The sequence below is a fragment of the Macaca mulatta genome, chromosome 5 (assembly GCF_049350105.2).
Source record: "Macaca mulatta isolate MMU2019108-1 chromosome 5, T2T-MMU8v2.0, whole genome shotgun sequence".
Lineage (NCBI taxonomy): Eukaryota > Metazoa > Chordata > Mammalia > Primates > Cercopithecidae > Macaca > Macaca mulatta.
In genome coordinates, this window is record NC_133410.1 from 3447675 (window position 1) to 3467564 (window position 19890).

The window sequence follows — 19890 nt, forward strand, 5'->3', positions numbered from 1 at the left end:
TAAATTACAGGGACAATTTTAATTTCACAATAATTAGAAATATCAACTGCCGCTCAGTCTTTGAAACTAATGGAATTTTAATGGGCAGCTGCTTAGGTTACAGCTAAGAATAGCAACGTTCCACCAAGCGGCTGCAGCCAGGGCCCTGAGTGGGCGCCAGCCTCCGTGTGGGAGCTGTGCCCAGGGAGCAGGGGCACCTGGTGGGGGCCGTGAAAGGCAGGCCCTGTGTGAACCCTCCATAGCTGCCCTGTAAGGGAGAAAATGGGACTGTCTTGGTCAGGTGGAGGAGACCTGCGTCCTGGACTTTCGACCCCAAGGTCAGCGCATTCCCCCTGCAATATAGCCCCAGGTCCTCCTGTCCCACAGCCACAGCCTCAGGGCTTGGAGCTGAGCCTGCGACCTCAGATGGTGCCCTCTGGGGAGCCCACCCACTCTGGGCCTTGGTAGCCTGGGCTGACCAAGACCTTCCACTCTGAGCAAATCTGCAAGCCTGGGGAGCTCCAGGCCCTCAGAAGGAAGGCGCCCTCACTCCTTCCTCTTGTTCATAAAATTACAAGGCCCAGAAACAGTCCAAGGCCTGGAAACAGTCATTTCCCATGTTCTGTCCAGTTTTCCAGTCATTTGAAGCAGGGACTGGGGAGGGGTGAGTCCAGAGCTTGTGACTCCATGCTGGTGGAAAGTGGAATTAATGGTGTGTTTCAATTGGGCAGATTTTGCTTTTGATAAGATCAAAATTAGCTAATTATTTTATGGCTAAAATGTTTTATGTCCTGAGAAAGCTTCACCAAGGCCATGGAGATATTTTCCCATATTGTATTCTACAGGCTGTGGTTGCATCTGGGTCTCTGTCCATCTCAATTGCTTTGTGGGAAGTGAAATGGATATCAGAGACATTTTTTTTCCATGTGATTCTCCTGTTATTCCAGAACTGTTTGTTGGAAAGCCTGCCCTTTCCCTATCGCGTGTGTCTGCTGCCTTTGTCAAAAAGCAATTCACAGAACAGGAGTGGGTCTATTATTATTATTATTATTATTGAGATGGCGTTTCGTTCTCATTGCCCAGGCTGGAGTGCAATGGGGGGATCTTGGCTCACTGCAACCTCTGCCTCCCAGATTCAAGCAATTCTCTTGCCTCAACCTCCTGAGTAGTTGTGATTACAGGCATTCACCACCATGCCCAGCTAATTTTTTTTATTTTTATTTTTAGTAGAGACAGGGTTTTGCTGTGTTGACCAGGCTGGTCTTGAACTCCTGACCTCAGGTGAACCGCCCACCTTGCCTCCCAAAGTGCTGGGATTACAGGCGTGAGCCACCACACCTGGGTCTATTTTGAGACACCATTTGATCCTGTTGGTCTGCGTGTCTGCATTATCTTGCTTACTGTGGCTTTAGAGAAAGTCCTCAGGTCACTTAGTGTAAGTCTTCCAAACTTCTTCTTTTCCAAAATTGTTTTTGCTAATCCATATATTTTGCCATTCTGTATACATTTTAAATCAATTATTGATTTCAATCAACTTATTGATCCCCAAAGAAGTGAGATGGAATTGAATTCATAGTCCCACTTGATAAGAACTGACGTGTTAAAAATATTGAGTCTTACAATTTATGAGCATCGTGTATCTCACCATTTGGAGCTGTCCAATACATCCTTTATTAAATTGATTTATCAGTATATTGATTTTCTAATTTTTTGCTAGTATCTAGAAATACAGTTGATTTTTGTATCTGTAGTCTGCAACCCTGCTCAACTCACTTACTCATCCTAACAGCTTTTTCTTTTGTAATTCTTTAGGACTTTCCATGTTTACAATAACATCTTCTTGACAAGCTTATCTGTATGTGAATAAGGACAAGCTTCTTATCTCTATGTCTTTTATTTCTTTTTCTTGCCTTATTTTCTGGCTATGAGCTCCAGTATACAATCTTGAAAAGAAGTTCTGAGAGCAGCACCATTGCCTTAGTCCTGATCTTAGAAAGAAAGTATTCAGTTGTTCGCCAATGAGTATGACATTAGCTGTAGGTCTTCCTTCCTTCCTTCCTTCCTTCCTTCCTTCCTTCCTTCCTTCCTTCCTTCCTTCCTTCCTTCCTTCCTTCCTTCCTTCCCTCCTTCCTTGAGATGGAGTCTTGCTCTGTCCCTCAGGCTGGAGTGCAGTGGCGCAATCTCAGCTCACTGCAAGCCTCCACCTCCCAGGTGTAAGCGATTTTCATGCCTCAGCTTCCCAAGTAGCTAGAATTACAGGTGCCCACCACCATGCCTGACTAATTTTTGTGTTTTTAGTAGAGACGGGATTTCACCATGTTGGCCAGGCTGTTCTTAAACTCCTAACCTCAAATGATCCACCCGTCTTGGCCTCCCAAAGTGTTGGAATTACAGGTGTGAGTCACTGCACCTGGCCAGCTGTAGGTTTTTCATAGATGCCCTTTATCAAATGAGGAAGTTCCCTTCTAATTTTAGTTTATATACAGTTTCTATCATAAGTGGATGTTGAATTTTAACAAATGCTATCTGTACATTTATTAAGATGACCATAAGATTTTTCTCCTTTATTTTTATTAATGTGGTGACTTTGAAGAATTGCTTTTCAAATGTTAAACCAACCTTGCATTCCTTGGATTAACTGCACTTGCTCATGGTGTGCTATTCAGCTTAGTAATATTCTGCTAAGGGTTTTGTGTCTGTGTTCATGAGGGTCATTGGGCTGTAATTTCTTTTTCTCATGATGTCCTTGTCAGGTTTTGATATTAGAGTTATATAGGTTTCATACAATAAGTACAAGAGTGTTCCATCTTTCTCTTTTTTTCTGAAAAAAATTGTATAAGGATGGTATTATTTCTTCCTTAAATATTTGATCCATTCCAACACCACATGGTCCTGGGGTTTTATTTCTGGATCAGTTTCCTTGTGGAAAATGTTGGCTTTTCCCCAAAATTTTTGTTATGAAGAATTTCAGCCACTCAGAAAAATGAATAGAATTGTATAATGATTAGTCATACTCATTTCCTAGACTGACATTTTATTATATTTTCCTTATCACATATCTATCCATCTAATCATCATTCAATCTTATTTCTCGATGCATCCCTTTAAAGTTCTTAATTATTATTATTATTATTTTATTTTATTTTGAGATGAAATCTCACTCTGGCGCCCAGGTTGGAGTGCAGTGGTGCGATCTCAGCTCACTGCAGCCTCCACCTCCTCGGTTCAAGCAATTCTCCTGCCTCGGCCTCCTGAGTAGCTGGGACTACAGACATGCACCAACATGCCCGGCTAATTTTTTTGTATTTTTAGTAGAGACAGGATTTCACCCTGTTGGCCAGGATGGTCTTGAACTCCTGACCTTGTGATCGCCCACCTCGACCTCCCAAAGTGCTGGGATTATAGGTGTGAGCCATAAAGTTCTTAATTATTAATTCAATTTCTTTGATTGAAATAGAGCTGTTTAAACTTTCTATTTCCTCTTGTGTAATTTTTTTGTGGTTTTTAAAGGAACTTTAAAATTTTATATCAGTTGTCAAATGTATTGTTATAAAGTTGTTTGTACTATTCTCTTACTATCCTTTTATTATTATATCTATAGGCTCAGCGTGATAGCCTAATGTTTGTAACTTGTATTTTCCCTCTTTTTCGTTAATCTTACTAAGGGTGGATAAATTTTATTAGTCATTTTGAAAAACCAACTTTTGGACCTTTTGTTTTTTTCTGTGGTTTGGGTGTTTTCTGTTTCAATGATTTCCACTCTTATTTTTATCGTTCCCTTCCTTCTATTTACTTTAGGTTTAATTTGTGCTTTATTTTCTAGCTTCTTAATATGGAAGCTCAGATCATTTATTTCAAACTAGTTTTTAAATATAAACATGTAAAAATTGTAAGTATCGCTATTAGAACTTTAGTTATATACCACAAATTTTGATTTTTTGTGTTTTCTTTACTATTCAGTTAAAAATATTTTTCTAGCTTTATTTGTGATATCTTCTTTGACCTATGAGTTATTTAGAATTATGTTACTTCATCGTCAAAAGTGAATGGTTTTCTAGACATTGTTACTGATTTCTGTTGTTGTCAGAGAATATATGCTGTATAACTTCAGTCCTTTAGCATTTAAAGAGATTTATTTTATGGCCCAGTAAATGTTTTTTCTTGGTAAATGTACCATGTGCACTTGAAAAGAGTATTTATTCTATAGTTGATGGGTGTAGTCTTCTAGATGTGTTAATTACGTTAGATTGTTTTGTGGTGTTTTAAAAATCTTTTATGTTCTTACTGATTATTTTGTATGGTTTTCCCAACAATTTATAATAGAATAATGTTAAATATTCAACTATATGGTGTGGTCTTATTTCTGATTATTTTTCTTTTTTTAGTTCTTACAATTTTTGCCTCAAATGTTTGAAAATATAGCCACCCAGCTTTCTTATGGTATTTTTCCATGATATTTCTTTTTTTTTAAATTCTTTTACTTTTAACCTAAACGTGTTTTTATATTTTAAGTGTTAAATAGAATATAGAGAGTTTTGGTTTTTTAATTCAGTCTGACATGCTGTCTTTTAATTATACTATGTAGCCCATTTATATTTAATGTAATTATTGATATAGTTGGGTTTAAGTCTACCTGTAGTCTTGCTAATTGTTTTCAATTTTTTATGTTTGTTATTTACACTATTGTTTCTCCTTTCCTGCTCTTTTTTTTTTTTTTTTTTTGAGATGGAGTTTCACTCTTGTCACTCAGGTTGGAGTGCAATGGCGTGTTCTCAGCTCACTGCAACCTCTGCCTCTCAGGTTCAGGCGATTCTCCTGCCTCAGCCTCCTGAGTAGCTGGGATTACAGGTGCCCGTCACCACGCCCAGCTAAGTTTTTTGTATTTTAGTAGAGATGGGGTTTCACTATGTTGGCCAGGCTGGTCTTGAACTCCTGACCTCAGGAGATCCACCTGCCTCGACCTCCCAAAAGTTCTGGGATTACAGGCATGAGCCACTGCGCCTGACCCATGCCTTCTTTTTGATTGACTTTTTAACATTTAAAAAAATTTATCTCCTCCATTGGGTTTTAATTTACAACAATCTTTGTATTATCTTTTTGAAATTGCTCTAGGAGGCCGGGCGCGGTGGCTCAAGCCTGTAATCCCAGCACTTTGGGAGGCCGAGACGGGCGGATCACGAGGTCAGGAGATCGAGACCATCCTGGCTAACACGGTGAAACCCCGTCTCTATTAAGAAATACAAAAAAAAAAAAAAAAAAAAAAAAGAAATTGCTCTAGGAATCCTAATATATTTCCTTAATTTACCTCAATTTACTTTGAAATCATATTACACTATTTGATATATAATGTAAAAACCTTTCAACATATAATTCCATTTCCCTCCCATCCTTTGTGCTATTGTTGCATATAATTTACATGTATTTATAAGCCTCATGATACATTGTTAGTGTTTTTGCTTCAAGTGTTCAATTGTTCTTTTAAAAAATTAAGAAAAGGAAAACAAATCTTTTTATATATACACACACCTTTACCATTTCTTCTGTTCTTCATTTTGTGTGTGTGTGTGTAGATCCAAGTTTCCCTCTGTCATTATTTCCCTTCAGCCTAAAGAATTTCTTTCAGCATTTCTTATAGTGTGCATCTACCAGCAATAGATTCATGCAGCTTTTGTTTATCTGAAAACACCTTTATTTTGCTTTCATTTTTTAAGGATATATTCACTAGATGTGGAAATTCTCAGTTGACAGTCCCTCCTCCCATGCTCCTAGTTCTTTAAAGATGTTCTTTTGTCTTCTGGGCTTCATTGTTTCTAATAAGAACTCTGCCATCATTTTTATTATTGTACTAATGTATGTAATCTATCTTTCTTTCCTCTGGTTGCTTCTAGGATTTTAGTTTTTGTTTTCAACCATTTGTGCCTGGGTGTATTTTCTTTGTACTTGTCCTGCTTGGGATTTATTGAGCTTTGGGGATCTACGAGTGATTTTTTAAAAATTCAATTTGAGAAAATTTTGGCCACAATTTCTTTAGATTCTCCCCATTTTACTTGTACTCTTTCTCTGGAACTCCAATTACACATATGTCACCCCACTTGATATTATCACACAGGTCACAGGTGCTCTTTTCATTTTATTCATTCCACTTTGTGCTCTGTGATTTCATTTAGATTATTTAAGTTGAAATTTTTTTTTTTTTTTTTGCAGTGCACAGAAGCCTCACCAATACATGTTTTATTTCCAATATCATGATAGTGTCATTTTTGGCTTGAATTTCTTTTTGATATGTTATTTAGAGTTTCTACTTATCTTCTAGTATACCCCATCTCTTTATCTTTATACATCTTTATCGGTACATTTTTTTATGTATTCATAATACTTCTTTACCTTATGTGTCTGCTAATTTCCATTACTGGATCATCTGGGTCTGCATCTTTTGTGTTTTCTTTTGATTATGGGTCAAACTTTCCTACTTCTTAACATGTCTTGTAATTTTTTGTTTCATTCCAGACATTGGCTGTAAATAAACAGTGGAAACTGATAGGTCATATTTTATTCTGTTTTGATTTTGTTATGCATGTTTCCCACATAATGTAAACACTTTCCTCAGTTTGGGTAAAGGGCTTATCATTCAGATTCCTCTAAAAGCCAAGTCATCCTTGGGGCTGGGCCACAAATTAATTACACTGAGTTTACCCATGTTTAGCCTAACCCTCTACTTCCCATTCCACTGCAGCCTTTTTAGATCTTGTCAGTATTTGAGCTAGGAAGGGTTGAGCTTTAGGTATATTTGGTAAAACCTAGATTTAACTCTGGCACAGCAATGGAATCGCGGCACTGTGATAATGTGGAGGACTAAGTGATTTCTGCCTGCTTCCCAGCCTCTCCTCCATCACTACTTTCATGGCAAAAATGGAGGCTGGATGGGAGCCGGTAGGCTGGTTGGGCTGAATGACTCGTCACCTAGAACTGGGCTGCTTTCTCCTCATCCCCGCGGTCTCCCATTTTGTGGCAGACTTGTTCCTTCTTCTACTAACATGCAGCCCAGCCTCCTGTTCCGGGGATGGAAGTTGCTGTTCTATAAGAAGGGCTGGTCTCTCTTGGGAATTTAGGTCATTAAAATTTCCTTGCATCTACTAGACTACTAGTCTCATAGAAATGTATAATATTGTTTCTGGGTTCTTCTTGTTGTTGCCATGGGAGTGAAAGTCTTTTCCATCATTCTATATCCTAAGTGGAAGAAGTCTTGTTTTCTTTCCCTCATTAGGCTTCACATCGGAAGTGCTCAGCTAAGGGTAAAAGAAGAATTAACGAACTTGTCTCATTCTTCCTCTCAGGTGGCGTGAGTGCCATAGAGTCTCACATAATGAAATACTGTTTCCTAATAGCACCAGTGTCTATTTGTCTTGTTTTCTTCATATTTCTATTTGTGATTGTTTCCAGAGATTCTCACACATTAGCAGAGCAGTCACCACAGGGTCGCGTGGCAGTGGAAGAGCATTTTGCAAGATGGGGGGTTCTTACATCTAATACTTACAGGCAGGGCCAGAACTCACACAGCACAGGTTCCTCACTTTCACTCTGGCAGCAAGTGAGCCATTTTATTTAATGAGAGTCAATTAAATTTTCAAAAATCAAATAAAAACAATTTTATATTTATTTAGATTTTTTTTTTTGAGACGGAGTCTCATTCTGTTGCCCAGGCTAGAGTGCAGTGGCATCATCTTGGCTCACTGCAACCTCTGCCTCTGGGTTCAAGTGATTCTCCTGCCTCAGCCTCCCGAGAGGCTGGGATTACAGGCGAGCACCAGCATGCCTGGCTAATTTTTGTATTTTTAGTAGAGATGGGGTTTCACCATGTTGGTCAGGCTGGTCTTGAACTCTTGACCTCAGGTGATCTGCGCCCCCCTCGGCCTCCCAAAGTGCTGGGATTACAGGGGTGAGCCACTGCATCTGGCCGATTTAGGTAGTTTTTTTTATTTTAAAAGATTGTCAAGGGGAGGCTATGGAGGCTGTGATAATGGTGCTATCACAATGGGTAAGGGAAGAGGTATACAAGCCAACAGAGCAGCCAGATGCCTAGAAGCCAGCTTTCATCCATGTACAGCACAGAGTTTGAATTTGTTGTCAGGAGATGTGGTTTTGAGGATGTCAAGAGTAAGGACGTGCTTTGGAATACCCCGAGGATTATATTTGATAGTTTCTACATCTTCCCAAAGATGGGACATCTTGACTCAATGTGTATCATATTTGACCTTATAATCACCCTCAGAACCACAAAAGAATGCCGACTAAATGCTGTTAAAGCAATTAGATTGAATTTATACAGTATTCAAGATGTATTAGAAGAGTTAAGGGAAACAGCATAATATTCTTTTTTTTTTTTTTGAGACAGAGTCTTGCTCTGTTGCCCAGGCTGGAGTGCAGTGGCCGGATCTCAGCTCACTGCAAGCTCCGCCTCCCGGGTTTACGCCATTCTCCTGCCTCAGCCTCCCGAGTAGCTGGGGCTACAGGCACCTGCCACCTTGCCTGGCTAGTTTTTTGTATTTTTTAGTAGAGACGGGGTTTCACCGGGTTAGCCAGGATGGTCTCGATCTCCTGACCTCGTGATCTGCCCATCTCGGCCTCCCAAAGTGCTGGGATTACAGGCTTGAGCCACCGCGCCCAGCCAACAGCATAATATTCTTAGATAAAAGTGAATTGTGGTCTTCAGAAGAAAATGAAATTAATTTTAGACATGCTCTGTCCCAGTCATTTGATATGTTAATTGCTATTGGTAACATATGCAAAGGCTTACCCTCAAAAAAGGAAAGAAAAGAGGGTGGACTATTTTATGTTTAAAAAAATTTTTAATATATTTTTTAGTTGGAGAGAAAATGGTTTTTGTCTACTACAAAGGCCTCATGTAAAATAAGCAATAAAAATAGCATTCTAGTAAAATCTAAAGAAATCAGAAAAAGGAAATGAAAACATTTGCATGATGATTGATATGGTTTGGCTCTCTGTCCCCACTCGAATCTCATCTCAAATCGTAATCCCCATGTGTCAAGGGAGGGACCCATAATCACCATGTGTTGAGGGAGGGAGATGATTGGGTCCTGGCGGTGGTTTCCTACATGCTGTTCTCGTGATAGTGAGTGAGTTCTCACGAGATCTGGTGGTTTTATAAGGCAGTTTTCCCTTCTCTTGCTCACTGTCTTGCCTGCCACCACGTAAGACATGCCTGCTTTCCCTTCCACCATGATTGTAAGTCTCCTGAGGCCTCCCCAGCCATGTGGGACTGTGAGTCAATTAAACTCTTTCCTTTATAAACTACCCAGTTTCAGGGAAGTTCTTTATAGCAGCATGAGAACAGACTGATACCATGATGAAAATGATTCACATATAAATAATCTTTAATGATTCTATACAGATTATTTTCTGCCATTTTAGATTAAGGAATAATCTCAATTGAAGAGAGATTTGAATAAACTGAGTGATATTCTGGTATTTTAAAAATAATATCTTAGCACTGACAAATTTGAAAGAAGCATTTTAGAAATGCTGTGTGAGTCTAGGTGTTGCCTTAAGAGATGGTGAAAATCTTGCTATACGTTACAGTGATTTCTGTGATGAAATTTAAGAAGTTTGGGCCAGGCATGGTGGCTCACACCTGTAATCCCAGCTCTTTGGGAGGCCCAGGTGGGTGGATCACTTGAGGGTAGGAGTTCAAGACCAGCCTGGCCAACATGGTGAAACTCTGTCTCTACTAAAAATACAAAAACTAGGTGGGTGTGGTGGCGGGTGCCTGTAATCCCGGCTACCCAGGAGGTTGAGCCAGGAGAATCACTTGAGCCTGGGAAGTGGAGGTTGCAGTGAGTCAAGATTATGCCACTGTACTCTAGCCTGGGCAACAGAGCAAAACCCTGTCTCAAAAAAAAAAAAAAACAGGTAAGGAGTTTGCAATATTTTCTGTGATAACAATAATGTATTATAGGCAGCACCATAATAATGTTAGAATTGGTACATAAAATTTGTGGCTCTTTTCCAATGATAAATATTTGCTTGAAAAAATTTATTGACAGTTATGTTTGCTTCTGCTTCATCAGGGAAAAGTTTTTCCAAATTGAAAATAGAACATAAATTATATGGAAATCGAGATTATAACAACATAATTAGAGATTTTGCTGAAATGAATGCAGGAAAAGTTATTTTGGGGAATAAAATGTAATCATTTGTGAACAGTGTGTGTCCTTCTGCTATTACTCAGGCAGGCACAGCTGACGGTCACTGTTCCCCAGACACAGGCAACAAACATTGTCAGTTTGGATATTTTGCTTTTGTTTGGTTATCTGAGAAGCCATAGCTTTAGTTCTATTTTTCAGTTTTGTTGTTTTAAAGGAATTTTCATCAAAGTGGGTGGATAGAAGACATTTTATTTCACATTTTATTAGTCTTATATTTATTCTATATTTGGGCATGTGTTATGTGTGGCCTGCATTGGAGCTCTTACTCTGAAGTCATGAATATTGGCGGTGCCATGGAAGGGCTGAGGCTGGAATGGATCCTGCCTGTGAACACTGAACCACATAGGATGCCCGGCTGTGTGTGAGCCACAGCTGGAGTCATTCGTGTGATCTACCTGTAAAGGTGTAGGAAAGCTGGAGAGATCCACCCATCTCAGGACACTGACATTTATGCCCAAGGCAGCACTGACCAGCAGGGCTTCAAGCAGGTCCTGGAGGAGGCCTGTGGCTGGGAGAGAAGGAGAATGAGGGCCTGGGACCCCTTGGGATAGGGGTGAGACACTGACCTTGGTCTCCCAGGGAATGGCAGGAAGGGATCAGGATCAGGAACTTGGAGGAATGGAGTGGATGTGGTGAAACATTGGCAGCTAGGTGGGTAGGGGGTGGATTCCAAAGGGAAGGACAAATGGCAACATCACCAGGAGGCCTTACTTTCCCAGGGCAGACACTACCTGACCTGGGGACCCAGTGTACTCCCTGCCCCTCAGGAATAAACTGCATGAAAGTCTGCCCTGTAACATTGGATCTGCAAGGAGGGGAGACGGAAGAGCCGATTTTCCCCAAGGGCGCATCTTAATCTTTACATGGCTTGAGGTGGCCGAAGACTGCCGCCTTACAGGCTTGAGGAGTCAGAAGACAGAGTCCAGGTCTAACAGGAACAGCTGAGAGAACTGAACAGAGCTTTTAGCTGCTGCCCATCGTGGAGGAGACAGAGTTTGGGATTTGAGTTCAGTGAAAATAAGTTTCTCTTAGAATGAAATCAACACTTCTCAGAGAAAGATAATAGAATCCAGAAGTTCTACAACATATCATTAATGATATCCAGCATACAGTAAAAAGTGTGAAGAAACAGGTATATAACCTGTTCTCTAGAGAGAATGCAGACAATGGAAACTGACCCCAAATTACCTACATATTGCAATCAGGATGCCAGAATTTTTTTTTTTTTTTTTCTTTTCAGACAGAGTCTCACTCTCTTGCCCAGGCTGGAGTGCAATGGCATGGTCTCGGCTCACTGCAACCTCCGCCTCCCAGGTTAAAGCAATTCTCCCACCTCAGCCTCTCAAGTAGCTGGGATTACAGGCACCTGCCATCATGACCAGCTAATTTTTGTATTTTTGTAGGGACAGGGTTTCACCATGTTGGTCAGGCTGATCTTGAACTCCTGAGCTCTGGTAATTCACCCGCCTTGGCCTCCCAAAGTGCTGGGATTATAGGCATGAACCACTGCACCCGGCCCAGCATGCAAGAATCTTACACAGCTGCTCTAAGCATGTTCAAAGACTTAAAGGAAAACATTCTTATAAGGAATGAGCAGATGGGAGAATTTAAGAACTAAAACATAAGCCATAAAAAGAATCAAATGAGGCCGGGCGCGGTGGCTCACGCCTGTAATCCCAGCACTTTGGGAGGCCGAGGCGGGCGGATCACAAGGTCAGGAGATCGAGACCACGGTGAAACCCCGTCTCTACTAAAAATACAAAAAATTAGCCGGGCGCGGTGGCGGGCGCCTGTAGTCCCAGCTACTCAGGAGGCTGAGGCAGGAGAATGGCGTAAACCCAGGAGGCGGAGCTTGCAGTGAGCCGAGATCGCGCCACTGCACTGCAGCCTGGGCGACAGAGCGAGACTCCGTCTCAAAAAAAAAAAAAAAAAAAAAAAGAATCATGAAAATTTAAGAAATGAAAAGTGCAGTAACTGAAATGAAAATTTCACCGCATAGGCTTAGAAATGGATTGGATATCGCTGAAAAGAAAATCAGTGAATTTGAAGATACAGCAATAGAAATGGCCCAGTCTGAAGCATCTAGATAAAAACGATTGCAGCAGCATGAACAGAGCCTGGGCACCTGTGGGCACCATCGTGTGGCAGAATGCATGTGGAACTGGGACTCCAGAAGGAGTTGAGGGAAATGAGGTAGAAAAAATTGTTGAAGAAATAAAGGTGGCAGATTTCCAAAATTTGGTGAAAACCATAAACTAAACATCCAAGAAATCCAACAAACCCCACACAGGATTATTAGAGAGAAAATCACACCCAGCTACATCATAGCAAACATGCTGAAATCCAAACAGAAAGAGAAAAATCTTGAACATAGCCAGAAACAATGACCTTACATGAAAAGAACAATTATGCATATTTTGGCTGACTTTTCATCAGAAATAATAGTGGTCAGAGGATAATAAAATGACAACTTTGCTTTTTTTTTTTTTTTTTGAGACAGAATCTCACTCTGTTGCCCAGGCTGGAGTGCAGTGGCGTGATCTCAGCTCACTGCAAGCTCCACTTCCTGGGTTCACCCCATTCTCCTGCCTCAGCCTCCCCAGTAGCTGGGACTACAGGCACCCGCCACCACGCCTGGCTAATTTTTTGAATTTTTAGTAGAGATGGGGTTTCATCATGTTAGCCAGGATGATCTTGATGATCTGACCTCATGATCCACCCGCCTTGGCCTCGCGAAGTGCTAGGATTACAGGCGTGAGCCAACGAGCCCGGTCTGCTTTTTTTTTTTCAAATTTGACAACACGCATATGTATCTGGAAAAATACACTTCGTTTCATCTGTTTTTGAACCTTCTATAAATAGAATCATTTTGGTGTATTCTGCTTTTTTCATGCAGCATTCTTCTGTGATTCACCTGTGGTGATGTCTATAGCAGCCTGTCTTTTGCCGTCCAGCTGTGTAGTCTCCAGGGCATTTTAGTGTCACGCTGTGTCCATTCCCTTACTCATGGGTGTGTGAGTAGGTTCACTTAGTAAATCCATGTATGTTGCCCATGAAATTCTGCATTGACCGTCTGGGTCTCTTTCACCTGTGCTGGGACCCTCCCCTCCCTTCTTCAGAGCTGCTCTGCATTCTGCTCTGTGCCCGAAGGCCGACCTCTGCGAGCTGCAGCCACCAGGCTCCCTTTCCTTCTGGCTTCTGGTTGGCTTTGGCCAGTGGGAGACACCAGCAGAGATGGGAGCAGGAGGGCTGTGCTCTCTCTGGAGTCTGATAGCACTTCGTTCCCTGAGTCTCAGTGGCCCATTGCACTCTACTGTTGCCCGATCTGGGCTACCTCACTGCCCCCAGCATTTCCCTTAACCTTTCCACAGGTTTGTGAACAAGCTCCTCATTCAACACACCTTAATCACCTCTTTTGAGTGTGCTATCTGTTTCTTGATTGATAGAGGAATTAATACCAGGAAAGGCCCCAGGAAACAGATTCTCAAAATGAGATTCAAAGGCTGGATTGCTCACATATTTGATGGCTACATAATAACTTCCTTAACGGGGAAGCTGGGGCACTAAGAATTCACTGCACACACAGGCATCACGATCACTCAGATGACTACCAGGGCAGGCATGGGTGAGCCCATGGCTCTGGGAGATGCCTGTGGCACTTAGAAGCTCTGACGACAGTGGAGATGGTGCATATTGGGTCAAGATAGAGCATCCATTGAGACGAGGACAAATTGGAGGGCCTGAAGCCCAGCAGAAGGCACAGGTGGAAAATCAGAAGACCTCCGTGATAGGTTTCCTTATCTCCTGGAGCCGTAGGACAGACAGGGCAAGAGTCAGGTGCAGGGCCTCGTGGAAAGGGTGGCACAGGTGAACCCTCTTGGTGGGTTCAGGGCACAGGTGGGGAAGGAGTGGGGTCCCAAGGCATGGGGTGGGGATATCTTGACGGAAAGATAAAATTAAACTTTGAACCCACTGGGGCCGCCCAGACTCCAGCCTGAGAGGATGAGCCTTCCCTTTTTTTCAAAGACTTCAACGCCCACCCCCTGCCCACTGGGATTTGCTGCATCCCAGCATAATCTGGACACAGAGGCGAAAGGTTGCTCTGGGTCAAGGTCACCAATCTGTAGGAGCAGGTGTTTGGGGACACGGGTGGGACAGGGTTCCAGGGGTGCCAGGCTAAGCAGGAAGCCGCACGGGACTGCGCTGGCCGACGGCATCCACCTGGGTTTGGGAATTGGGTTGTCGGCTTGAGCCCCAGGGGCGGCATGAGCAATCTGCTGGGCTGGCTGAAGCCCAGCTCACCCTGGCCTGATGGGAAGTGCCAGCAGGGTGCCCTGGAGGGGAGGGCCGAAGCGCAGGTGTGGGGGTGCATCTGTGTGTGCTGGCTGCTCAGCTGCTCCCTAAACTACCCCACCACCCCCCCGGGAGACATTAAGAAACATCCGGCGGGGCGCGGCGGCTCACGCCTGTAATCCCAGCACTTTGGGAGGCTGAGGCTAGGAGTTCAAGATCAGCCTGGCCAACATGGTGAAACCCTGTCTCTACTGCAAATAACAAAAATTAGCCAAGCGTGGTGGCAGGTGCCTGTAGTCCCAGCTACTCAGGAGGTTGAGGCAGGAGAATCACTTGAACCTGGGAGGCAGAGGTTGCGTTGAGCCAAGATTACGCCACTACACTCCAGCCTGGGTGACAGAGCAAAACTCTATCTAAAAAAAAAAAAAAACATTCTGTGAGGGCTGGCATGGTGGTGCACGCCTGTAATCTCAACACTCAGGAGGCTGAGGTAGGAGGATGGCTTGAGTCTGGGAAGTTGAGGCTGTAGTGAGCTGTGATCCCACTGCTACACTCTAGCCTGGGCAACAGAGCAAGACCCTATTTCAAAAAAAGGAAAAAAAAAAAAGAAGTATCCAGTGGGAGGCAGAGGTAGCAGCCAGGCCCTCCTGTGGGCTCCCCGGCCTGCTAAGGAGGGAGCGGGGTAAGCCTGAGTCCTGGTTCCACCCCCACCTCTTGGTGTTCTGTCAACTCGGCTGGGCCACAGTACTCCGTGTTTGGTCGAATGCCAGTCTAGATGTCCCCGTGAAGGTATTTTTCAGATAAGGTTAACATTTAAGTCAGGGAACTGCGTGTGAGGCCAGTGACCTTCCATGGTGTGGGTGGGCCTCATCTGAGCAGTTGAAGGGTTTGAGAGGAAAGTCAGAGGCTCCCGAGGAGGAGGGAAGGCTGCCAGCACAGTGCTCTGGACTTGAGGGGCGGCATCAGCTCCTCCCCAGGTCTCCAGCCCGGGGCCTCCCTGTTGAATGCAGACCTGCCGGCCCCCACCAGCCCATGTGTCAGTTTCTTAGAATCAATCTCTCCCCTTCCTCTCTTTCGGTATCTCTGTCTATCTGCACATCCTACTGGATTTTGTTTCTCTGGACAGCACTGATACGGAGAACCCCACAGCATTCTTGGGGCACTTGCAGAAAAGTGGCCCCCACTGAGGACTTGACAGGTGGCCCAGCTAGCGGGTCTTGTCTGGATGGTGGGACAGCAGAGGCAGGGAATCGCGACCTGCGGGCTGGCTGCAGTAAGGCGAGACCGGGGCGGCCGCTCCTGCGGGCTGGCTGCAGTAAGGGGAGACCGGGGCGCCGCTCGGGCAGCATGTGGAAACCCTTCCTTCAGCTCCCGCTCCCTGTTCACAGCAAGTGCTCCGGCTCCAGCCGAGGCCTGTTTTGGGGGTCATGACTGAAGTGACCAGAGCAATGTGAGGAACAAAGGGTGCGCCAGGGTGGCGTGGCTGGACCTCTGGGAGTGCGGTGGTCTGGAAGGAAGGGGGACTGGTGCCCAGCGCTCTGCTCCAGCCCCCTTTGTCCTGTAAGTCCTGTGTCGTGGCCTCCTCAGCCCTGGAAGCTCCCAGGGCCCAAGGACGCAGGCCACTTGGTGGCCCCCAGGGCCCGTGCAGTGTGCTTAACCTCATGGGGTGGGTCCCGCCCTGGAACAAGCCCCAGCCCCACTGTCGCTGACGGGGGTCAGCTCGAGGTGGTGCCTCCTGGCTCCTCCTCATCCCCTGTGTCCCCCACCCCAGTCTCCTTCCAGAGCAGACTTCTGTCGACTGGCTGGTCAGAGCCACCAGGCTGTGTCTGGCACAGGAGCCGGGCGTGGGCGGGACTCTAGGTTCTCATGCCCTGGGGAGTGCCCGTGCCTGGGCCAGGGCTCCGTAGAGTCCTTTGTCGCCCCTCAGCTTGAGGAAAATGTCTTTGTCACCCCTCAGCTTGAGGAAAATGTCCTGCAAATACTAGCCCAGATGGAGGGAGCCGAAGCTTCTCCGCCACTTCCTGCCAGTGTGCGGGGCTGCGCTCCAGGGACCACTGGGGACGCCACCAAAAGAACGGAGCCCAGGGAACGTGGAGAGGAGCCCAGATGCCTGAGGTGAGCAAGGCAGTGCCTCCATCTGGCCTGGCATGTCCTTCTGGTTATTTTTGAGGCCACCACAGGGAGGGTGACCAACTGTCTGTTTTGCTCAGGGTTCCAGGGATGCAGGATCTTTGATGCTTGTCCAGGAGAGGCCACTTGGCCACCCTAGGGGCAGGTCTTCCGCACTGGGCCGTGTGTGCCTTCTTTCGACACACTGAGAAAGCCTTTCTCCCGAGATCACCAAATGCAGCCTGCTCGGTTTCTGCTCCCCATTACTGCGTACGCGGTGGGCAAACCTCCTTCGGCCCTGAAAGCTCCTGGCTGCCTGGGGGGTCTCTATGCGCTCTTACATAAAAGGCAGCTCCTGTCACTCAAGTGGCAAATACGGTCTCAATTTAGAGTCAGTCCAAATCCATTACCCGAAACCTGAGATATTAATCCAAGCTCCAGTCTTGGTTTAAAGCCAGTCCCTGTGGGCTCTGCTCCCCCGGCCTCCTGGGGCGGAAGCCTGTGCTGGGGGCTGCGGTATGGGGTTTGCTCTCCTCCCTCCTGCAGGTGGATGCAGGGTAGGCGAGTGAGGAGGAATGAGGGGTGGGGAGGACCTTCGTGTCCGAGGCTGGTGAGCAGGCTTCCTGCAGGCCGGGCCTAGTGGGTGCACGGCTCACCACTCTGGTGCGTCTGTGGTCCCTGAGTTGATCCATCAGCAGGGAACTGCGCTCACTCCTGGGACCTGAGGAGTGGGTCCGCTCCTGTTCTCGCCAGGGGCCTCTGACCCCTGCGGGGCAAGTAAACGGGATGACTTCACGCTTCGCCGCGGGCCCAGGGGAGCCCAGGCATCCCTTGTCCCCACAGACCCAGAGCCAGGCCTGTCCCTTGCAGTGCAGCCACCCCGATGCCCCCTGTCCCCCAGTGTCCCCTCAGCGGTGCCCCCCCCATGTTGTGGTGCAGACCTGCAGCACAGCACCCCCAAGAATCTCTTGCCAAGTCCCGCCTCTCCCTGCCCTGCCCTTCAGGAGGCCGCAGTGAGTGAGGGGGTGAGGTCTCACCCTTCACCGCCACTCCAGGTTGGTGCCTTGTAACCTTCCTTGTGCTGACACCAAGACTTTGCTGTCGTGGAGAAGCGAGATATGCAAACGGCACGTCGGTGCAGGTCCTACAGAGCTGGTTAAACCCCGGCTCTGCCCCTGTCCGACGGGGGTCCAGGGAGACACGCTTTACCCCCTAAGCCTCAGTTCTACCATCTGAAAATTGGGATATTAATTATACCCACTTTACGAGGCTGGCTAACTACAGCGATGTGGGGAAGTTCCCCACACTGCACTTACTGCTCACCCATGAGGTCGGGGAGCACAGGTGGAAAAGCCATCTGCATCCTCGTTGGAGGGGTCGGCTGTCTGGATGGTGGCTTAGGGCTCCAGACCAGCCGGCTGCCCTCACTGGGGCTGTTCATCACGCACTGTTCACTCCAGCCCAGCTGCTGGCTGGCCACCCTCCCTCCCCATGGCCACAGGTGTTCCCGGCCACAGCCAGGATGGTGGCCGCCCAGTGCCCCTTCCTACAATCCCTGTTGCTGGTGGGAGCTTCCTAGAGCCCTGATCCGCCCGTGGTGGTCACCTGCTGTGGCTCCCGTGGCCTGAGAAGGATGCTGGTGTGCTGTAGTCTCCCTGCTGGATGCGGAGCTCAGGGTGGGGGCAGAGAGGAGGGCATGGCACGGATGCTGGTAACAGGCGCCCACTCCAGCCAGCCTCTCCTTTTCCTCAACTGCTCTGCTCTGCAGCTTTGCCCGGCTGCCCCTGTGGTTTCTGTGGCTCCCGTGGTGTAGACAGCGCATTCCCAGGGCCAGCGCAGCTCAGGGCGGCGGGGCAGGAAAGGTAGCCTGTGGCAGCCAGGCGGGGCGAGTGCTGCACACTGGGGAAAGGCTCTGCGGGAGTGTGTTCTGAGCACTTCGTCTCCCCAGGCCTCAGTTTCTGCATCTGTAAACAGGCATGTGCAGGGTTGTGAGAGCGTCAGAGAGCCCCCGTCAGGCCCTTAGTGTGCTACCGGGCACCGAGTGGGAGCCCAGTCAGCGGTGCCTGTGGGAGCCAACGCTGCTCCAGCAGGATTGAGTGGAATACCGCACAGGCCGGGAGCTCCTTCGGGCTGGGGAGGCCTCGGGGACCTGGCTGTGATGGTGATCTGGCCTTGATGGGTGAATGGGTCAGGGCCAGCATCAGCTTTGGGCATACATTAGGGAGTTACTGAGGAAGACAAGAAAAGGGGCACCCAGTTCTTTTACAATCCTCTGGCAAAAAGTGAGTTCTGAGCGCTGCCTGCTCACTGAAGAGCGGAAAAGTGTCCAGGCCCCAACGTCGTACAGGGCCCCGGGAGGGCAGCATTTTCGCGACTGTTCAAGGCAGACTCAAAGAGCAACATTTAAAACATTTCCGATGTCATTTTCATGTTTTGAGGCAATACTTTCTGATTTCTTTCACGTTTATTTTCTGTGAAGGAAAACACCCTGCTAAACACATATTTTCTCAAGGCACATCACATGGTCTGAAAAAAAACGAAGCAAGGGCACCTTCTCCAAATTGCTCTTCCTCCAGCTGGAGCAGCTCTGTTGCTGCCGGGCTTTGGTTCTTTGACAAGAAGAGACATTTCAAAGCCGGGTCCCACAGGAGGGCGGCGTTCACGCCACACATGTGGCCAAGCCCTTCCTGCTTCCTGAACCTGCCCCTGCCTGCTGGCCTTCGGGACCTCCCCAGCCCCTGGCCCTGGCGGCCCGAGGAAGTTCTGTGTAGGAACAATATGGTCTACTTAATTAATGCATATTCTATTTGGTGACAACGTCCCTAATTGCCATGAGCTCTACTTAGTAACAATATGCTCTATTTAATTAATTTTGTGTGTTCTGGTTAAAAACATTATGCTTCATTTATTTTATCTGCTCACTGACGGTGAATTCCACAGCCTGGGCACAGGAGGGGCCCCACCTGGAAAGGGGTCCCGGGAGAGAGCATTTCAGATGTAGCAGAGTGCGGGCAGCGGGCTGGCAGAGTGCGGGCAGCGGGCTGGCAGGCTCATTTGCCCTTCGGGGCCTAGGCGGGGGCCCTCAGCTCCCACATCTCCCCCAAACTGACCGGGCCCCATGCAAGCCTGTCCCCTTAGCTCTGTTTGGGGGCAGCCCCAGCCCCTCTGTTTTGTCCCTGCCCTGCTCCCCAGCGTCAGCGCCAGAGTCCCTCTGGGTCCTCCCCCTCCCGTGGCCAAGCTGTCCAGAGACACCCTGGGCCCGCGCCTGCTGGCCCTGAGCTCCCTG

General features: G+C 46.6%; 1 protein-coding gene across 4 annotated transcripts in view; it reads left to right on the top strand.

The window, feature by feature from the left end:
• Positions 1 to 225: 225 nt before the first annotated feature.
• The window catches only part of RGS12 (regulator of G protein signaling 12), a 184608-nt gene continuing 164943 nt past the window's right edge, over positions 226 to 19890 (top strand). For 2 of the 4 annotated variants that reach the window (XM_078003006.1, XM_078003011.1), the window contains exons 1-2: positions 226 to 317; positions 16453 to 16610. The gene's annotated coding sequence lies outside the window, so the exon portion shown is untranslated. Of the gene's footprint in view, positions 318 to 16298; positions 16611 to 19890 lie in introns of those variants that run through there. The other 2 variants (XM_078003005.1, XM_078003008.1) reach the window with 2 other exon arrangements.